General features: G+C 40.3%; 1 protein-coding gene across 1 annotated transcript in view; it reads left to right on the forward strand.

The window, feature by feature from the left end:
* The window catches only part of Nrip1 (nuclear receptor interacting protein 1), a 67,109-nt gene that overhangs the window by 12,643 nt on the left and 31,479 nt on the right, over positions 1–22,987 (forward strand). The window contains exon 2 of the mRNA XM_059277149.1: positions 10,734–10,853. The gene's annotated coding sequence lies outside the window, so the exon portion shown is untranslated. The remainder of the gene's footprint in view (positions 1–10,733; positions 10,854–22,987) is intronic.

Below are 22,987 nucleotides of genomic sequence, written 5' to 3' on the forward strand. Positions count from 1 at the left end.
TGCCTGGGTTTTAATGGTGCTCACAGACGAATACTATGCAGTGCTCCAAAATTGGAAGCTTTTTGATGTCGTGTCCGAGGCTTTAAAAGTTTTAGATTGTGAAGCATTTTGGGTTTCCGATTCTCAAATGAAGGATGCTGGCCTGTGCTTGCATTATGAGACACGTTATTGAAGCAATGTCCCAAGAACAGGCCACCTACTGCAGGGAACCTCATTAGCGCAATGCTTCTGCCAGCTAGCATCTCTCCTTACCTACACCTTTGCCTTACCACTATCGCTTCTGAATTTTATGTAAATAACTTAGCTTGTTCTTAATAGTCCTGATTTTTTTTCTCCTTGATCTTTAAATACTATGTATTTTAATGTTATGCTTTTGTTAAGTCCTGTGAAATCATAGTATTTTGTACATAGTCTCCTGAGATTTGTTCTTTTTAATTCATTGTGGGTTTTTTTGGAAATCATTTCTACTGCTGTATTAGTCCGTTTGTTTTCTCTGCTGGATAGTATTACGCTGCGGGAATTCATTCACTCCCTTGTTGGTTGATATGTGGGTGCTTTTGTTTGCTTGCTTCATTTTGGTTTTGGATTTGTTACTTTCCTGTTTCTGTGATAACATGCCACGACCACAAGCAACTAAGCCGAGAAAGAGTTTACGCAGGCTTGCGGGTGTCCCCAGGTTAGAGTCCATCGTGGCAAAGGAAGACACAGCCCCAGGGGGCAGGAGCGGGAAGCTGGCCAGTCACATCTTTCATCCATACACAGGACAAAGGGAGAAAGAGGGCACACGGGAAGTGAGGTGAGCCCATACATCCTCAAAGCCTGCCCCAGGAATGTACTTCTTCCAGCGAGGCTGCGCCACCTGAAGGTTCCATAACCTCCTTAAACAGTGTCACCAACTGGGAAGCCAGTGTCCATTATGACCACAGCAGCCGTCTCTGTATTGGTATATTGATACATACGTATGATGCACTTACAGTCATATGTACACACACACACACGATAGCTGTTACAAAGCATTGTCGAAGTCAACTTTGGTTTCACATAGGGAAGACTCTAGATTGCATACCCAGAAGAGAAATGTCAACAGTATTCAGTTATTTGAGCCTGTGCTAAAAGTGTTTTCAGAAGGTGTTAGACCAATTTATGTTTCCAGTATTATGACATTTGGCTACGGCCTTGCCAAATCTTGGCACTATCAAGGGCCTTAACTTTTCCCAGTTTGGTGGAACCAAATAGGATTTTTCTTTTTCTTTTTGAAGATGGTTGCGATTTATTAATTAAAGAAGTGTTTTTTTTATTTTTTAATTTATTTTTAAGGATGGTGGTAGCACATCCTGAGAACTTCAAGAGAGAGAGAGAGAGAGAGAGAGAGAGAGAGAGAGAGAGAGAGAGAGAGAGAGAATGAGAATTCAGGGAGATGGCATCTTTTTGTGGTATTATTTGCTTTTCTGTGCTTCCTCACAAGATGTTAAGCACTGCTTGACATCACTGTTCCCTGTTGTTAGAATCTTCCACGAAGTGTTTATGTGTGAGTGGTGTGGATATAGGTCAGTTGGTACAGTGCTGCTCACCATGCACAAGTCCTTCAGTGCCCAGCACTACAGATAATAATAATTTCAATTTTTGTTACTGTTGTTGTTTTGTTTTTTTTTTTAGAGGAGGAAAGAAAGGAAGGCTTATTCATGTCTTCTAAGACTTTTCATTCAATAATTCACATACAAATTGAAAATTGGTTAAGGCTACCTTCTCTGCATTTTATTTTTAAAGTACAATTTTGTGGGAAACACACACACACATTTGCACATGTATGTAGGTACTATTTTTTTTTGACCATGAGTTTTACGGTTTATTTTTTTGTTTTTCTTTATTATATTTATTAATGAATGGACGTTTTTAATGTTAGTGGATTTATTATCCTTTTTAGTTAGCCCTTTGTGTCTTAAGAAGCCTTCCCTGGCTGGTCATATTCTCTTTCTCTTTACCTCATTCTCTTGCTTTCTCTCTCTCTCTCTCTGAGACAAGAGCCCAAACTAGCCTTGAACCTGCTATGTATGTAGCCGATGGCCTTGACTTCCCCATCCTTCTGCCTCGGCCTAGGGTTCATAATCTCATATGTATCATTTGTAAAATATTAGACCCTTGCCTTCATGTTTGAAACTCTAATTCCTCTGGAATGTGTGTTTTGTGACAACAGCGGGGATCCAGTTTGTTTTTCTCAGCCGGTAGGTAACTAATTGTTTCAGGACACTGAGTGACTGCCTCCTTTTCTCTGCCATGAGCTACGATGCGGCTCCTGTCACATGTGATGGCTCTATCCAGAGGTCACTCGTCTGTTTCCGCAGAGCACGCTGACTCCACTAACTTAACTTTCAGAGCTTCGTGGCGATTCCCGGTGTTTGGCAGAGCGCCGGGCCCCTCTGTGGTCTTTGTGGCTCAGTGGAGTAATGTGATTGGTTGTTTCAGGTCCGTTAGAGTCGGTTTATAAAGGCTTTGGAAATTAGATGGACTTTGTGTGGCGTGCATTGGCTGGGATTGGGAGGAATCGATTTCTTCCACTGGGGCTTCCTGCTCTTGATGAGGTGGGTTGTTTAGTTTCTGCTGTTAATGTCTCCAACATACTTTCCGAGACAAGAGTGGACAGTGTTTAGAACTTACTTTTATTCTTTAGGTATGTTTCCGAGACAAGAGTGGACGGTGTTTAGAACTTACTTTTATTCTTTAGGTCTGTTTTTTTGTTGAGGGTTTTCATGTAAGTTTCTGGTTTTTTGTTTGTTTGTTTGTTTGTTTATACCAATGTGCTGTTTCATTGACTGTTTTCAGTAAGTGTCATAAAATTGACATGTTTGTAGAATGCAGCAGTACTTCATTCTTTTTTTAACGGTTGAGTAATATTCCACTGGTGAGATTTAACAGATGTTGTTTATGGTTTGGCCAGTGGACACTGAGGTTGCTTTTAGCTGTTTGCTATTATGAATAACACCCATGGGATAATAGGAATTCTTGTGGGGACAAAATTTTCATTTCCTTTCTCCCTATGCCTGGAAGTAGAATTTCTGGGGACTAATAGCAACCATTAAATTTGAAAGGACTGTTTAACCCTTTTCAGAGTTGCTGTACCATAGGCCACATCTGCCGTCCCCTACCCCCACCTCCACCCCCCACCCCCCCCAACCCCCCCACCCCCGCACTCCTCCTCCCCAAGTGTTCAGGGAGAGTCAGTTTCAGACTACATCATAATTCTCGGAAGAGTAATTGTCATACATTATGTTTGTGTTAGATTGTAATTTTTTCCTTTAAATAAAGAAAAACAGCATGGCTTATTTTAAACAGCTCCCCTTTTTTTTTGGTTTTTCGAGACAGGGTTTCTCTGTGTAGGTTTGCGCCTTTCCGGGAACTCACTTGGTAGCCCAGGCTGGCCTCGAACTCACAGAGATCCACCTGGCTCTGCCTCCCGACTGCTGGGATTAAGGCAGTTTAGTTTGCTCAATATTGTAGGGTGTGTTTTCTTAAGTCTTCGCTCCAGCTAGCGCTATAGTTGAAACACCACAGAGTTCACACACTGGCAGGTATCGAGTTTGATGATTTCAAGTCAGTCATGGCAACCATCATTTTTTAGAAGAGCAGGGTCTCCCCAATGTTCCCCTGTTCATCTACGGCAATGTCCCTTCTCTACCCAGGAGACAATCTACTTTTCCTGCCTCAATCCAGCTCTTCTTACTGTACCACGTACCCAAATAAGGCAGTACAACTATGGATCTCCCTCCCCTCGCTTATCTTGAATCTCTGAGCCTTGTTCCCTAGCCATTAGTGCCTTGGGTTTGTTGTTGTTTTGTTTTTAGTTACCACCTTAGACTTATCCCTTCATCAGTGGATGTTTGCTTTGCTTACTGTCTTGGCTAAGAGGCTTGATACTGATCTCATTTGCATACAAGCTTCAGACTTGGCTTTGGTTTCTCTTGCTTAAATAATGGTGTGGGACATTGTTGGGACATTGTGAATGTTTGTGTACATGGGACTGTACGGAACTGCCCAGCTCATTCCCCATGTGGCCAGGACTCTTAGGTTCCCACCAGGAGTGTAGGAGTGTGCTGGTCACTTTTTTTTTTTTTTTTTTTTTTTTTTTTGTCAACTTGACCCAAGCTAGGTAGTGCCTTCTCAGAAGAGGGAATTTCAGGTGAGAAAAAAAAAATGTCTCTACCAGATTGGCCTGTAGGCAAGCCAGAGGGCATTTTCTTGATCATGATTGGTGTGGGAGGGCCCAGCCCACGTTGCAGGGATACCACCCCTGGATAGGTGGTACTTGGTTGAGAAGCAAGCTGAGAAAGTCAGGAGGAGCAAGCCAGTGAGTAGCACTCCTCCATTGCCTCTGCCTTAGTTACTGCTTGGGTTCCTGTCCTGACGTCCCCTGTTTATGGACCCTTAACCGGGTAAGATGAAGTAAAGCTCTTCCTCCCCAGTGTAGAAAGTGAGTTAGTACAAGAACCACCCCCCACCTCCTCCAACTTCTGATTATTTTTTTTAATTGAAAAAAATGATAGGTATTCTCGCGTGTTTGTACTGAGATCTCTCTCGTTTCATCTACATTTCTAGTGAGTAATTGGGATGGTCGCCTTGTCGTGTGAGGCCTAAGCCTTCTTTGAAATGCTTTTCAGTCCTCATCCAGTTTACTTATTTTTATTTGGGTAGATTATCTCATTGTTGAGACTTTTATTACGTGCTGGACGCAATGTCTTTATCGTGCATATGAGTGGCAAACATTTTCTCCTGCTCTGCTGCTGGCTTTTTAGATAACAGATATCTCTGAGGGACTTCAGGGAGGCTCACTTGTTCAGTTTTTATAGGTTGTGTTTCTACGGCTTTACATAATGTATCTCCTCTAACCTAAATTCTCCCATGCCTTCTTCTAGAAGTTTCGATCTTTTTGTTGCTTCATACAGCAGCCCCAATAATTAGTTTTCTAGGTGTAAGCTGAGGGTTAGGATGTGCTTATTTACTCATGTGCATGCTTTTGTGACCGTGTTCTTACAAGACTGTGCTTTCTCCCTTGAATTTCTCTGGCCCCTTTGTCAGAAAGAAGCCAACCTTGGGTCTGGGAATTTATCCTTGTGTCTCCTGCTTCTGTTCTGTTGTGTAGTAGATCTTGCTTTATACCTGCACTGCATACTGTGTGGGTTTCACATTAGCTTTAGAGTAAGTTTGGGTGTGGGTGATTTTAAAATGTTGACTTTCATTTTTTAAAAGATGTCCATATTGTGTTCTTGTGGTTGTGTATGTGTGTGGATATGTGCACATGAGCACAGGTGCCTGCAGAGGCCAGAGAAGGGTGTTGGATTCTCCAGAGCAGTGGCTCTCACCCTTCCTAATGCTGCGACCCTTTAATCCAGTTCCTCATGTTGTGGTGACCACCCCCTCAACCATAAAATTATTTTTGTTGCTATTCCATTAACTGTAATTTTGCTACTGTTATGAATTGTAATGTAAACATCTGCATTTCCATTGGTCTTAGGTGACCCCTAAAGGGGTGGTAATTCAGAGGTTAAGAACCACTGCCCTAAAGCAAGTCACAGGCAGTTGTATGCTGCCCCACGAGGGACTCAAACCCAGGTTCTCTTCAAGAGACGCAAATGCTCTTAACCACCTAGTCACCTCTCCAGCTCTCATCTCCATGTTCAAAGGGATTTTAGACAGCCTGGCCTACGTAAGCGTTCACTTACATTCTCAGGACTAATGCCTACTAAAAGAAAAAAAATCGTCATAATGGCGTTTGCAGTATCAGTTGGAGACACTGAGAAAAATCATATTTATTCTTGCAGTCAACTGAATCTATAGTCCATTAGAAGAACAGTGGTATATATCTTTGTTTCCCTAGATCATTTTCATTTCTCCTAGCGGTTTTTAGTAGTTGGCAGTGTACTGGTTTTTCACCAATGGTTAAGGTTGTTATTTGTAGTTGGAAGTTTTCCTGTATCATGCCTGGTCCTGCAGCTGCTGGGACCCAAGTAAACACACAGAGGCTTGTATTACTTCCAAGCTATACGGCCCATGGCTTCTTGCTTCTTGCTAACTAGCTCGTATAACTTAACTCAACCCATTACTGTTAAGTTATGCATTGTCACATGGCTTTGTGGCTCACTGGCACTTTCACATCTTGCTTCTCCTGGTGGCAGCTTGCAGTGTGTCCCCCACCTCTGCCTTTCCTCTTCCTGTCTGTTCAGTTTCAATGTACCACCTAACCTTATTCTGCCTCACCATTGGCCAAACAGCTTTATTTGTCAACCAATCAGAGCAGCACATATTCACAGCATATAGAAAGATACCCCACAGCAGTTCTTGTCTTTTATTCTTTTGCCACTATTTAAACAAATGTATCTGGTTTTTGCAATCACTTTCTTGTTAGCAAGTAGATGAGATGCAATTCCTTTGTTTTAGGTCTTGACATTTCTCATATACATTGAAAAATTTTCATTAATCTTAGGAGATATATAGTATATAGTTACAGGTGGTTGTAAGCCACTGTGTGGATACTGGAACTCAAACCCAGGTCCTTTGGATGAGGAAGTGCTTTTACCCTCTGAGTCATCTCTTTAGCACCCAGATAGGATAATCGTAACTTTCCATGAGCTCTCTGTCTTCATATGTTTTGTTTTGCATTGAGTGGATGGTATTTCTCCACCTTAGGGAGCAAAGTCTGCAATCTTTTACATTGCTATGATATCAACTGTGTTTAGACCAGAAAGGAAGGGGTTGTTTTAACTTTGAAACAAATAATGCAATGCACATTAGTAATGGAGTAGATGGCAAACCCATGTCATGTCAAGAGCTGTATAGTAAGAGCAGGTGACAATGTCCAGCACAGGAGTAAAGCAAGTGAACAAACTCAAAGACGAGTATGGACAGGAATGCACAGATGTTCCAATGATATCACAGCTGATAGTGAAGGAATATTTTCCTCTCAAAAAAATGTGTTTTCTATTGTTATAATTCAAACACATCTGAAACACTGAGTTGTAGACTTGTGCTTGAGACTAGCTTAAACATTTATTCACATAAGAACCTTGCAAATATTCATCTGTGAAAGTTGCTATTCTATATTAATCTTTGTTGTTATGTTTAAGTATCTGTATTTTTTCTCTGTGGTCATACATAGCTCAAAAGACATATAACAACACTGGTGGAGAACAGTCATTGAAATAAATAGTCCTAGAATATGTTTTAAGTATCCACATAGATGTAAACTTGATTTTTCACTCCTTTCATGGAATGTACAGACTTCATCTGGGTCATTTTTTTTTTCAATGTGCATATGATTCAAGAAGGCTGTAGACAGTTATTACTACAGAAAACAATAATGTTCCAGATAATTCCCAAGGTTTGGAATTTTTTCAAGTAAAATGTTTCCAGGTTTTGGTTTCTTCTTTTTTTCTTTTGTTTTTGTTTCTATTTTGAGACAGGTCCTACTCCATAGACCAGGCTGGCCTTGAACTTACAGAGATCTGCGTGCCTCTGTCTCCCAAGTGCTTTTATGAGGCATATATGTCCACACCTGGCCAGAGTTTGATTTCTTCTTTAGCTTTGTGATTTGGGATAACTTAATTTCAGTTTTTTTCATCCATCAAATAGCAATAATAGTTTCATAGGGCTCTTTTAAATTGCTTGTGTGCAGAAGGCTTCGAGTTGTGCTGGACCATGATAACTGTCTGTCCTTGAGAGTGTAAGCAAGATTTGTGCTGTAAAGGCTCCTTTTGCTTCACCATTGGTCACCAGACATGGCCAGCCATTTAATATGATACTTTACAAATCTTTGTTTTTCCTCTTGTCTGGAGTGGGTCGTGTGCCTCATAGAACATCCCTGTTTGGAGATAGTACTAAGGAAGGTATTGCTTGCAGTGGAGCTTTGAAAGTTCTGTCTATGCTGCATTCTTAAACACAGTCAGGTCATGCTCTTCTTCCAAGTGAAGACCAAGGAATGGTATTTCTCTAGAAGAGAAGAAATGCAACAACACTGAAAACCTACATTTAGTAGGATGTCTGAGGTTTGGTATTGTCTTCCAAGGCAAAGTGGACTGAGAATTTATATAATATATACATACATACACATATATATATTTAATAATTTTTTTAATCTTTATTATGTAAGCAGTGTTCTGTCTGAATGTATCCCTGCACACCAGAAGAGGGTACCAGATCTCATTACAGGTGGTTTGTGAGCCACAATGTGGTTGCTGGGAATTGAACTCAGGACCTTTGGAAGAGCAACCAAGGCTCTTAACCTCTGAGCCATCTCTCAAGCCCCAAGAATTTATATTTGTAATAGCTTCCAAGACTAGGAATTATGATGTGGAGAACTCCCCAGGTCTCTATGGTGTTCTAATAAATATAATCGCAAATATGGTTGTAAGTTCACATGTGAATAACTTCCTTCTATATATAGTCAAGAAAAGTGATTTTTGAACTGGCTTTTTGGAGCCCATATCCTATGGTGGGACACCTTGCACAGCCTTGATGCCGGGGAAGAGTCTGAATGTACCAGACTCTGCTGACTCCCCGCGAGAGGCCTTATCTTTTCGGAGAAGGGGATGGGGGTTGTGTTGAGGGCGAAGGCAGGGCAGAGAAGGAGGAGAGATGAGAGGGGGATCTGTGGTTGGTATATAAGATGAATAAAAATTTTCTTAATAAAAAAAGAAAAAAAAAAAAGAAAAGTGATTTTTTTCCCCCTTACTCTTCTGAGAACTCCTGTCTGAATTTAGCATCAGGGTCTGACTTGACTCCAGAATGTAGAATTTGGGACCTTTCTCCATGTCTGCTGTTCCCATGTAACCTCACTATAGCGATCAATTATGCTCAAGCCTAATAAAGTGCTTTGTAACTGGGAAAACATGCAGCTTAATGATTGCTTCCGTGTTTCCGGTTCGCCCTCCCCTCCCTATTTAGTAGGTCACTGGTGGAGGTAGTGTGGTAGCAGAGCCACCTCTGTGACTTGGGCTGCCTCTTAGATGCCTTTGCTTTATACCTCTACTAGGCGGGAACAATTTTTCATGGTTGTTATTTTCATCTTTTACTCGTTAGTGATGTATGTTTGTGGGGGGATTTTTCTGTCCCACCTGCCAGCTCCCAAATAATCACATGGAGACTTCTTAATAATTAGCAAAGTATGGCCAATAGCCTAGGCTTGTCCCACTAGCTCTTATAACTTAAATTAACCCATTCCCATTCATTTCTGTGCTGCCCCAAGGCTTGTTTATCTCATCTATGTACTGTCCATTCTGCTTGCTTTGCATGCTGGCATCTCCTTGCCACCGTTCTTCCCAGAGTCTTCTGTGCTGGGCTGTCTTCCCTATACCTTCTGCCTAGATAATGGCTGTTCAGCTTTTTAATTAAAACAACAAGAAGGCACATTGGAAAAGACACATCTTCACAGTGTACAAAAAGATTACTACACAACATATGTTCATTGAAGAAAATTACAAAATATATATCAGTACAAAGGAAAAAAATACTATTTTTGAATGCAGGAAGGATGCCTTTATTTTTGTACAGTTTTAATGCAAAAGTCTATTTATGCTAAACATAGGATTGTTTCTTTAATCCTTAATAAATATTCAGTATAACTCAATTTTTTATATAATACTCTATATAAGATATTGTATCATATATACTATCTAATGGTGTAAAAGATTGTTAACTACTTTCGTTTTTTTTTTAAATTTTGACATACAACAGCTTTTTCTAATATTTGCTGTTAGAAACAATGTATATAATAAACATTCTTTTTTGCTAAATATTTTTACATACCCTCCAGTGTTCTTTATTTTTTTCTAAAATAGGGTAAATCTTAGGCTTGCAATTACCAATTAAGGGACATAAAATGTTTTGTGACATTTCAAGTCAAAATGAGACCGTCACCACAGTTTAAGAGAGCACCTGTGCAGTTCCCTCCCGGTGTACTCCGCTGTCCCAGGAAACCCCATTCATCTCATTTTTTTCCGTAGTAGATTAATTTACATTGTCTGGGATTGTATGCAAATGGAGTTACAGTCAGCAAGCTTGCTTTTATCTAGTTTCTGGTTCAAGGTAATTTCTCTGTTCATTATTGTTATATCAACAATATAGTAGTGCTGGGTTCTACAGCTGCATGGACTTGCCAGAGGTTACCTCAACTGGCATTGTGTTTTTCTTTGTTTTTGTTTTTCCATTTGACGCTGTTAATACCAAACCTGGTTGTAACTTTGCTCCACTGACTTTGTACAAATGTAATACAGCTGATATTATTGTGTTGGAAAAGTTAAATTGTTGATATTTTGAAACTGAAGAAATTTAGTATGAGAAAACCTACAGTTATTTTTTTCTTTCATATTTTCTTTTTTGGACATGACTTTAGGGGCATGTAGAATTATGGTGTGGGTCATAATGGATGAATTTGTTGGAACACTAGGAAATTTGCAATTTACGTAATTTAGCAAGAGCTTTATAGCAACAACACACTTTTGTTATGGTTTATTTTGTTATAGCACCTTCTTCTAATAAGGTAATGTATTTCTCCATAGCAAGGACCCTTTTCATCCCTTTAATAAGCTGATATTCATAAAAAATTTATATTTACCTGTCAAATGACTCCTTGTGCATTGAATTTGAACAAAGAAAGATTCTGAGATAAAAAGTATTGAATGTCACAAAATAATATTCCTAAATCCGGTTTGGAGAAGTTGCCAAACTGTCCTTTTCCTCTTGGTAAGGTACGCAGTTGACTGAGGAGGCCGGGAGAATCTGAAGATTCCGATGACATCAGAGCTACTTTTCAGCAAGCTTCTCAGCTTCCTTTCCCACATAGCAGAGGCTCAGCCCGGAGACAGACGGTGAGAATCCTTTCCCTCCATTCTTTGGCTTCCTCGTTGTGGCTTTAATGTGTTTGGACAGTTCTTTCGCAGTTGTGAATGAGCTTGCAGTTACCAGACATGTATTCTGTGTTTTGTCTGTATGACTTATTTCTTTCGGCAGTATGCTTAAGAAAACATGTAAGAGCCAATCTCAGGAATTTACAATTAAGAATCAAAGGTTAAGTGCATAAGAAAAACCAAAAACCAAAATTGTTGTGGCTGGAAACGGGTAGATTACTCTGTGTAGATGGACTGGAAAGTGAAATTAGTGCTTATGTTGATGATATTTAATTTCTTATCCAAACCCATAGAAAATGTAAAGTTATTAACAGAAATAGTGATCCTATTTTATGTGAAAAGTTAATTATTGTTTGGAAACGAAAATAGAAATATATAATTATTGTGGGCATGCCATAGTGTAGATCAGTCATTACTTTTGGAGCTATATAAAATGGTTGCCTCCTATAAGGCATTTTTGAGAAATGATAAAATATTTGGTTTGCGTTAACGAAAGAGATGAGTGAGTAGGAAACTCCAGTTGAAATAACAGTACTATTTTTCTGGTATAAGTGCAGCCTTGGACCTTATGTGATTTATTCGTGGGCTCCAGCAGTCTGTGCAAGCTAGGAAAAAGCAAAGGGATTCATTGTTGTGTTTGTAAATTTTCAGGAAGAGTTTGCTTTCTGCTAGAGAATTGAAACTCTGGTCAGAAAAAGTAGCAGCTTCCCCCAGATTCACCTTGTTTTAACTAACATGCTCCTGGGAAACAGGAGTGGTAATCTGAGCCAACTGATGTTCAGAAAACCTAGCCGTGAGGGTAGCTTAATTGTCTCCTTAATGTTTATATTTTCTTGTCATTTTACGAAGAAAATCCTTAAAATGTTCTGTTTTTAAAAACTGCATGAATTTAGCAGTATTTGGTCACTTGTTATTTTTCACATTTTTATACATTTTGTTCCTCTAAGTTACAACTTATATGAACTCTTTCTATTTATTAACAACGGTTATTTCATTCATGAACATTCTGTGTTCCCACGCTGAAATCTGTTTATACGGTGAAACTTGGAACTCCTTTCTCAACTTTTAAGTTGATTCAGATGAATTCCAGAAGGTGGACGCCTCCCAGGTGTGATGAGTTTGCCGGTGTCTGCCAGCACCCTTGGTTTACGGAGTTACCAGAAGTTGCTGTCACTTTGAGTTGAATAGGACGTTGACGATGAGCAGATAAACCTATAGGCAATGTGAAGTTCTTAGAAAATCAGCATATTTAGCTGCTCTGGTGGCCCTGTAATCTGGCACTGGAGTGGTGTGAGACAGCCTATCTAAAGAGAAGTGGGTGAGGGCAAACTATCAGTGTTGAGTTTCCTTCTCAGTAAAATGGGGTCGTTGAGAACAGTGGACAACTTTGAAAATACAAAAATACATCACTGATAGTGATTTCCTTGTTTATTTACTTTAGATCTTTTATATACACTTAACATGAGTCAAGATTTTTAAGGTGACTATGCCTGGTTTTTATTTTCTAAAATGTGTTTATCAGGATTGGAGATGTAGCTTGGTTGATAAAATACAAGCACAAAGCCCTGGGTTCAGTCCTAACATTGCATAAAACCAGGGCCACAAGGCCCAGGCCTGTAACACCAGCACATAAGAGGCAGAGACAGGAGACTGGGTGGGTACAAAACCACCCTTGTTTACACAGTAAGTTTCAAGCCAGTCTGAGATTACATATATATATATATATATATATATATATATATATATATATATGTGTGTGTGTGTGTGTGTGTGTGTGTGTGTGTGTGTGTGTGTGTGTATTATATAGTATTATACACATCTATATAATGTGTATTATACACACACATATATGTATGTGTGTGTGTATATATATATATATATTTGAACACTTGTTCATCAGAGCCATGGTCAAGTAAGCTTTGTTACATCGGGGTCATGATTTCTAATGTCATTACCCAGCTTTCAATAAGTGGACAGTGTTGGACAAGTTAAAGATATTTATATGTTTTTTTTTAATCAGAGTTTATCGTATAACCACACTAAAACCAGTTATACTTTTAAGAGCAGTAATGTCTTTTTTAATGAAGAAGAGGATTGAAGTAACAATTACTTTATTAATAATTGAGAACCATATAAAGCATGGAGTGTGTATGGAGCTTTTAATGTCCTAGTTTATCTGCATTTGTTAGCTTAGCTCTTTCAAGAAACAGAGTCATCCTATGTAGTAACTAACAAAAGAAATTTACCCTTAATAGGGGAATTTTATAGGACTCTATACACTGAGTGCTACTCACTTCCTTTGTCCACTGTTCTTTAGCTTATTTTTATATAAAAAAACAATTAAACAAAAAGTGAATATCTTGAGTAGAATTGATAACGCTAATTGACGGACTGTGAGTCAACTTGGCTTAAATATCTGAACATAATAATTTTTCCAGAGAAGGAAATGCTTTCTGTGATAGACTTTTTCACAAAGAAAATTTGTCTATAATGTAATCTTTGTAGTCTGATTAAATTGTGGGTGACTTTCAGCCAGTGTTTTGAGTATTCAACTTTTATGTCAGAGAAAGATTTGTTTAATGACATAAAAATGGCCAGAGATTTAGTTGGTTCTGATAGACTGGGATGCCAGGTTGTTTGGGTCAGCAGAAAAAATACATGGAAATGTCTTTCTAAAACACTTCCGGGGCTAGCGATACTTCAGTATGTAAGGATGTAGTCTGGGACACCTGAGTGCGATCACCCAGACTCACATGGTGGAAGGAGAGAACTGATTCCTGCAAGTCGTTCCCCAACGCACAAAAATGGTGGCATGTGTGTGCTCACACATACACTAAATAAATGGAAAGAAAGATTTTTAAAAGTAAATACTCCTGAAAGAGTAGTACTCCTTCAGATCCAGAGACCCCCAGTGGAGGCCTGACACCAGGTATTAATACAGAATTCCCTAGGTACTGTGTACACCTGCGATGAAGTCTAATTTAAAGCTAACTGTCGTAAGAGATTAACAATAATAACTAATGATAAGAAAGAATAATATAGAAATATGGTATAATAAACCTTTTGTGGAGATGCCTTTGTCTTGACTCACCTTACCTTGTGCTAATTGTGGTGGGCCAAGGGTTCCCAAACTGGAAAGCAAACCCTTGCCTATGTAGAGCTAATAATGCATTGCCTTTTGCTCAGCACATAACCCTATGGAGGGCATTTCAACTTCTACACAAGGCCGCAGGAATGTGGTCCAGGCAAAACCCAGATCAGTCAATTTAATTGGAATTAATTGCCATAAGTCAAGTTGGCTGCCACCAACCGGTTTGGCTGCCCTGTTGGAGCTTCGCTGGCGATGGGCAACCCTGGTAAGAGGATCTAGATGCTTGGCTCCAGTGAGGTGTTGTTAATTTCCAGTACTGCTTCCATCTCCTTATAATTCCCTTCCTCACAGCCAGCCATCTTACTGCAGAGGCGTGTAACCTTTACTCTTTCCTGAGGTCCTTGCCCCAATGTCTTAAGCACCAAACTTCCCCCAACTCCAATTTCTTTGTGTTGTGTTTTCTAGACAGTTAATACTTGAGCGATTCTCCCAGCTTAACAATCCTAGAAAAATAACAAGGCTTTCTTAATTACTCCTGACTTACCACTACAATGGGAAAAGCATAATTAACATTTCTTCTAAATTTGATGTCTGTAAAGAATGGCCTCTCCTTGACTCTTCTAAATAATTAAACTAACGTCATTGGGGAGGAAAATCCCTACTGTACTAAACTTCCTGATGGGCCTGGAATTTCTGCTGTTTTGTGATGGGTTCAAATGACGTAAGTAAAACAATGATGCGGAACCAGCTGTTAACCCCACTGTCTTGCACAGACCCTGGTCTGTTTCATTTGGCTGGCTAATTGGATCTTCTTGACTACCTCACTCTTGACCATCCAAACTTGGCATGTTTCTAACGGCAGGGTTTTTTGATTTTTGGTAGCACGGTTTCCACTTCTGGTATCAGACTCAACTCTCGTTTTCGCTCGTTCATGGGTGGCCTGAGCAACAAGACTTGCCTCCTACATTGCCGCTGACTCCACACTCCCCTTGCCATACACACCGAGTTGTCCTCCAGCCTGCTGCTTTTCAGTGTGTGCACGGTGAAGGCTCGGTTTCTTTTATGCTTGCAGGCCATTTTAGTGCTACGGGAGCACACACTCCGGTTTTCAAAGGCTTCTGATGTGTCAGAGGAAATTCAGCAAAAGGCTTACAGATGGTACGTCCAAATCTTTCATCAGGCCCAACGACATCATATTAGTGTGCAGGTTCCTAATTACTAGCAAGTTCTGGTCTTTGAGGAGGTAACAATGTTTCTAGAATGTGCTGTGTTATGTGTACCCATCTCTTCCTTTCTTGATCTCAGGATCCTTCCACTCCCTAAAGCGTTCCAGTTGCCAGAGCCCTTGATTGTCCCCAAAGCCAGCTCACACGCCACCTCTGTAGACGGCTGCCTTAGAAACACTTCTCTTCTCTTTCTCCATCTCTTCGCGCCATGAATTTATCTTTAGTGCTTTCTCCATTTTCTCCATGTTCTGTTGAACTGTTGTCCCAGTATGTTGTTGATTGAAAAGCTTATAAAGCTTGTGCAGACAGGGTTGTCATGGGTTATTCTTGCAGCCCCGGTTCTTACCACACGGCAGCTTCTTTATCAGCTCTATGGTAATACAGTCTTTTTTTTTTTTTTTTTTTTTTTTTTTTTTTTTTTTTTTGGTTTTTCGAGACAGGGTTTCTCTGTGTAGCTTTGCGCCTTTCCTGGAACTCACTTGGTAGCCCAGGCTGGCCTCGAACTCACAGAGATCCGCCTGCCTCTGCCTCCCAAGTGCTGAGATTAAAGGTGTGCGCCACCACCGCCCGGCAGGTAATACAGTCTTAATGGTGTGGTAAATTCGCAATGGTGCTGACGGCAAAGACGGGAAACGTCCCTCATCTTCTACTCATTTAAAACAAATATCCTTTTCTTTCAACTAAGTCTTGAGGACATTTCAACAGAGAGAATACCCCCCTTCTTTCTTTTCTTTCTTCTTTTGTCTTCTGTAGTACCAGGGATCGAACGTATCTAAGGATTTGTGCATTTTAGGCAAGGGCTCTCCCACCGAGCTACACCCCGATCTGAGGGCAGTCTTTATCTGTCCTAGTTATAGTCAACTAGAAAACAAATATTCTGCGTGAGGACAGCGAAGGGCCGCTTCTTGGCATTGGTCCCAGTACATCATCAGTGTTTCTCAGACTTCTCAAGGCTACTTTACATTCTTAATCAGTTGAGGACCCAGGAAAGTTTTTGTCTAGGTCAGCCATAACACCTGTTAGTTACCATATGAGAAATTTTAACTGAGAGAAATTTTGACATGCAAAAATCCTCAAAGATGCATTTCATTTGTCATTAAAACGATGGCACGTGACTTCTGAAAGGCACCATGTACACACATCAGAACGATGCGCCAAAGCACATAGCATTTTAGTACCATGAAGGTAGTCCTGACTCTTGTGCATTCTGAATAAGGACTCTTGAGCTTTGCTGGCCCATATTCTGAGACCACTGTTATGGAAATTCACTTTCTGAATTTCTAGTGGAGTGTTCTATCCATCTTTCCTAATGTAACCTAACTTCTGTGTTTTAGATTTGTTAGATTTTTTCCTTAACTTCAACAGAGTTCATCATGTTACCCACTCTTCTATTAATGTCTAGACATAGAATGTGCTGGAACCTAGTACCAGTGTCAGCTGGGCAGTCGTAAGACAGAGATGCTTACTCAAGGAGAAGTCATTTTATTTGTGGATACTCATAAGGTCATTCCTAGTCATGCACTGTCAGTAACCCTGGCTTTCAAGAGCTGTCCCTTTTTATGACTTCTGAAACTCCATGTCCTTCTCCAGTGGAAGTTGGGTCATTAATAAAGTCTTACGATGAAGTCGGCATCTTCTTTTGGGACGGTGGTAGGCTCGCCTTCAAGTCTTCCATTCTCCTCTCCTCTGTGTGTCCTTCCCTTCCTCTGGCCTCATCCTGACCCCTGATGCTGGCTCTTCTTTTGCTCTCTGGCAGATACTCCTTTGGCCCCAGTGACTCCTGGTTGGTTTTTTTTTTTTTTTTTTTTCACTCTCTGCTCTCTTACCTTGGCTGATACTCTGTTAAATTCTTTCTGAGGTCTTAGCAGGACAATCAGTCTCTAGAGTATTTAACGACTCTTCCAGTCCCTGAGTACTGGGTCTTCCTGAGAGTTCTGGGAATGCAGCCTCGTGTACCTTGCAGCTGGCTGGTAATCCCAAAATGGCTACTCATCAGACACTGGATTTCCTAACAACTCATAGTCTCCTATTGTGTGGTGATGTCATGATGGGAGCTGGAATCTGGGGACTTAACATGATCACCAGTGATAATCTCAAAGCACAGCATGAAGCCCACAGAATATTGGGAGTCTTCTAGTCTTTTAATCTTTTGTTCTAAACATAGTAGGCCTTCAGTAAATGTTTACCAAGGAAGTTTTTTTTTTTCCTCATTAGTGTTGAAAAAAACCCTTAGCTCCAGAAACTGTTTAATAATTTAAACCAGATCTCTACTCCATGTGCTCACTTATACCCAGAGGAATATGCCTTTGAGCTGGACACAGTGGCTCCTTCCTATAATCACGGTACTTCAGAGGCTTCAGCAGGTAGAATGATGAGTTCAAGGCCAGCCCAGACTGTGTAGGATGTAAGACCTTTTCTCAGATAAATAAAATGAAAAGAAAGGAAAACAGAAATATGCCTTCACATTGTTATAAAATGGTATATACTGCTTTTATAATAAGCAAAACCTTTGCCTAGTAATAAAGGTTGTGTTTGAATTAAATTATAAATTTATAATTTAAATTCTTACTTCTACCAAAGTGTTGGTTTTTCTTGAAATTTCTTACAGATCATATCAACACCATATTTCACACACCTTTGCTAGAAATCTAGTAATTATTTTTGCTTTCATCCTCTCCTGTTAAATAATATCTACTTTGTAGCACTGTCTGTGACACAGATTGCTTCCTAAATATCCAATCCTGGTTGTATTATTTTCTCAGATGTGTATAGCATGGCTGCCCACATCTTCATTTGACTGTGATTTCTTCTCTGCACCAACTGGTCTACCGCACCTTCTCTCCAAGCCATCCACAACCCCACAGCTTCTGTAGTTTGTCTGCTTTGTTTTTAAAACGTCATTTCATCATATCATTTCCTATAAACCTTCCATTCCCACCAGATAAAGGCCTGAGCTCCTTGGCATGGCCTTGACTCCAAAGTCCTTGGTCCTAGTGGCATTGTTAGCTTAATCTGCAGTCACAATAGACAGTCACCCCTTCCTGTTTAACAGCAGCCCTGCCCTGCCTTCAGGTCCGTCTCTGTGGCCTAGAATAGTTGCCATTCTCTCCTGGTGGGTTCGCTCTTACTCCTGTCTTCAGCCACCATTCCCCACCATCAGCATACACCCCGAGAACTAAAGCCGAGGTTACCCCTACTCTGTGTGTTCAGTGCCCCTGTTACATGCTTCCATCCTACGGCTTAGGAACATATGCTCCCTGACTTTTTGCACGGAGAACCACGAAAGGATTTGCATGTGCAATGCACAGTCCTGATATATACTCACTAGGTGCTACAGCCCTCACCCTCTATGTTTTGCAACCGCATACCTGAATTCAAGTGAGTGAAAATGTGTTTGAGATTCCAGCAGAATCTTGAACTTATTTATTCTGTTTTTTTAAAAGGGAATCATTTACAACCTCTTGGGCCTTCATAAATACCAAGCCTTATACTAACAACTTTTCTTTTGTGAATTGTGGGGATGGAGTGTGCGCATGCCATAGTGTACAGGTGCAGGTCAGAGGACAACTCCGTTCTCTCTCATTCTCTTTACTTAGGTTCCAGGAACCAGACTCAAGGAGCCTTTACCAGGAATCAACAAGCGCCTTTAGCTGCTACGCCATCTCCCTGTCCAGTGACGACAGTGCCCAGTTTATTCCACTCCACTGCATTCTGAGTTCTAGGACTGTTTTTTATAATCTTTTTGTTTTAGTTTTTGAATAATGATTTTACAACTTGCCTGCTCTAGCTGATAAATTAAAACACAAAGGCATTGCCTAGGAAAGACCCACCTCTTTTTAGGCTGTTTTCTGTTGCTCCAACAGAATACCCAAGGCTGACGAATGGAGGAGGAATGAATGTGTCTCAGGGTGCTATAGACCGGTCGAGCGTTCTCAGAGCATTACGCTGACTTTTGCTTGGCATCTGGTGAAGGCTTCTTGGTACATCCTAAGATAGCAGAGGGCATCTCATGGGGAGAGAAAAGCCTTCCTTGATGGGGCCTGGCCTTCATGACATCATTTAATCCTCATTCCTTCAGCAGAGAAGGCTCCATCTGCTTAGTACCATTAGTGGATGAAATTGAGGGTGCAGTTTCTAACACATAAATTTGGAGAGGTGCACTCTAGCCAGGGCAAGCCTCGACTGCCACTCTATCTTCTCTCTGGGCCTGTGCGTGGAGATTCTGAGAACAGTGACAAAAACGGCATGTTTACCTCTCACAACACACAGGACTGGGCTTTCCCATGTTGTTCTCATGGCCATTCTCAGTGTGCTGATGGTTCTTCCCAGCGTATCTGTCCCTGATTACATGATACCATATTTAATTGTCATTTTAGCAAGATATTCGCAATGGCATGAAGTCCGTGGTTTAACCAGCCCAAAGCTTATTTTTCAAAGCCCGAAACTGCTGGATTAATGTCAACGGGATGATTTCCATAGACTTAGCTTGTCATTGTGCTACAAATCTGAAAGACGTAACTGTAGTTTTAATGTTTAGCTCTATGGCACTTACGTATGTATCCTCAACAAAAATATCCAACTTGAATTCATTGTAAGCAAAATGGAAGGACTGTTTACCTTAGAGGACTAATAGTTGTCCCATCCTTTTTCTGATTTCTTGCTTACATAATTTGTTATGAAAGAATGCTCCTAGGTGAGCCCTCTCTCCAGAACGCCTGTGCCTCCTTCTGTTCTGCTCTGGAAGGGTTAAGAAGAGACAACATCCTGTCAAAGACCTTGTTTTTAATTTTGCTTCTCACACTGGCACTGATCCTGCTAAGAGCAGCCCAGATTAGTTCGGGAAACCTTTGAAGAGATTTAAGATGTCCTTCAGCCAGTTTGAAGGTTTTTGTCTTGCAAATCCAGTACAAGGGCGCCTGCAGGCATCTCGACCCTTGCTGGGTTGCTGATGCAGCTCAAGGTCACACTAACCCGCCCTGTGACATTCAACAACAACAGAAAAAAAAATTATGCGGTGAAACTGCCTCAGCATTCAGCCAACCAAAAACTTCCTTAGTGAGGAACTGGGAAAGAAGTCTGTTCCCTCCCCTCTTCCCTCTTTCTTTTTTGGGGGGCTTTATGAATTTTTGCTGTAGGAAATAATCCCGGATTTCTGGTGTGTGTGATGACAAGGTCATTTCTTAATTAGAACACATGTAAAGAACAAAGCTAAATGGCTTCAAAACAGCTTTGTAGTTGATGGAGAGGATTTAAATTATTTAAAGAGATAGTCACCCATGTATGATGGAAACTGAATTCTAAAGGCATTAACTCCTTCCTCCCTGACTACTTGCTCTTTCTTTTTTGCATGCTTCATGTCTGACATTTCAGTGTTACATTCTAAAATAAAGTCAGTTTGCATTAATGTCTAGTTTTTTGGCTTTTTTTTTTTTTTTGAGGCAAAACATCATGTGTAAATCTAATCCTGAGACAAACTTTGAATTGAGTTTTCACTCCATGGCACTTATGTCCTGGAAATGTTCTCAGCTGACCTGAGGAAGAACTAGGGAATCCTGATGCACTCTTTTTCCTAGCAGCTGTCCTGGAGGGAGGGAAGTAAAGGTCACCTTCCTTTCTCCTCCTGACATTACCCAGTTCCGGTTTAGGTGGCTTGCTGAGCATTTTAGCCTCTGTTTCTTTAAAATCATCAGTCCATATTATTCAGGTTTTTCAAGTTTTGAAGAACTGAAACGTATTTAAAATGGGCTTCACAAAATTTGTTCCTGAGCGCAGTTGACATATTAAGGCTATTGCCACCAGGTCCATTAATACTCAGCAGCCTTGTTGGATTACTTTTCCACTAGGCATTGGTACTCTGCCTGGCTCCCCTTCTGATGTGGGCTAGTGCAAACTATCCAGTATCCAGTGGGGTAGAGGCCAGGAGAGTTGGTTTCTTCTACTTAAGATTTCATGCATGATTGGTGTAGTATTGAGATCCAATAATGAAAGAGAATAATGTTACTGTTGTCTTTATAGGTTATGTGTGTATATACATATATATGTATATGTATATATATATTAAAATAGTTATTTTCTCTTGTGAAAATTACATTTGGGTAGAGAAATTTTATTTCAATTTTATGGTATTAGCTGAACAGTTTCCTTGGAATTCAGACCCCATTGCTTCCCCCAAATTGATGTTTTTCTGCAAATAGGACTGAAGTGAAATCCAGCCAACTAGGTTTAGCGATCAGCTTGACTATTTTAACAGATATTTTTGATTTTGTGGGCCACACTTAAAATTTTTAAGTTTGAGTGGATAACATGGTAGCTTGCATAAGGACTACCTAGAATTCTTTAGACCTGATATTCCGAAGGATTTTCTTCCTGTCAAGAAACGTTTGTTTGAGTCCATGAAAAGAAAAAGGACCCATACATCAAGACACATGTTTTTAGGTGTGGAGATCTTAAAGGATTTCAGGTTTGCCAAAAGACATATTGGAAGGGAATCTGTACACCAGGGCGCGGGGTGATTCGGTGAGTCTTGCCCTTGCCTGGAGTCTGCGGGGTGATTCGGTGAGTCTTGCCCTTGCCTGGAGTCTGCTGTGCCCTAAATGTCATCTATGACCCAAGCTCACCTGCTCGTCATTTCTAATTTACTGTCCTAATTCATCGATTTGTTATTGCTAATTGTTCTTCATTTACTTCTGTGTAGTTCCCAGTACCTAAAGGGTTGAAAGGTTGCTCTAATTGGCCCCCGCAGCTGCTCTTTCTTTTGACAGGGGATAATTTTGCAGCCTATGCTTTGTGTGACAGCTGCCTAATTGGGCATTCTCCCCTTGTAGCAAGCCTGCCTCCTCCAGCCTCCCTGCTGACAAATGGTGGTGGATTATAGATGAGGACAAGCTGACCCATTCGACCTTGCTGAGACAGCGGGGAGGGGCCTCCTGCTACTTGAGGGAAGCTTTAGGTCATTTGGAGGACAAGGTCAGGAGCCAGGTGGAGAAATGACATGATATCACATGACAGTAGCCTGATGACATGGTCAGCATGTCAAGGACAAAGGTATCGGTATTGATTAAGCAATACTGCAATACTTTACTGAATTCCCTAGTATTTCTTAATTGTTGCTACTATTTTTTTTTTAAGAAAAGAATGCAGAGCCAAAAAGGAAGAATACAGAATAAGATAAGCAGTATTTTAACAATGGTAGAGCATTTGTTTATATGGAAATAGACCTGGTTGAGGAAAGCTTCCTGATGAAGTTTGTTCAGTTCTCTGGAGCTTTCTATTCTGTTCTTAATTACAGCTTAGTTTGCAGCCCTTTGAATATCAGGACTTTTCAAGGTATTCGAACATTAAGGCAGACAAATTAAAATGAGGTAATGTGTGTTGTTATAAAAGTATTTAACAACTTCTGTCATCGCCCTACCCAATGACTGGCATACCTTTTGTGTGGCGAATAAAAGAAAAATAAGCCAAATGAAAATGCCTAATTAAAAAGAACCTTAAAATGCTAGATTTTAGAGATCAAATACACTGCTGTGCCTCCAAATTATACAGTGTTATAGATACTCTTGAAACCATTTCTGAGAACTGAAAATATTTTTTAAGTAGTATAGACTTAGACTTAGTGTAATAGCTTCAAGATAAATGGAATTTTTTTCATTGTTATTATTAAGGCACATGTTCTTTTTGAAGTAGGTTTGAGCTATTCCATTTTAAGTGTGAAAATCAGAAGAATCCATGCTGAATCTATTAACCCTATCATAATGCTTGAAAGTTGTATCTGTGAGTTA

This window comes from Peromyscus eremicus, chromosome 12 (genome assembly GCF_949786415.1).
Source record: "Peromyscus eremicus chromosome 12, PerEre_H2_v1, whole genome shotgun sequence".
Classification (NCBI taxonomy): domain Eukaryota; kingdom Metazoa; phylum Chordata; class Mammalia; order Rodentia; family Cricetidae; genus Peromyscus; species Peromyscus eremicus.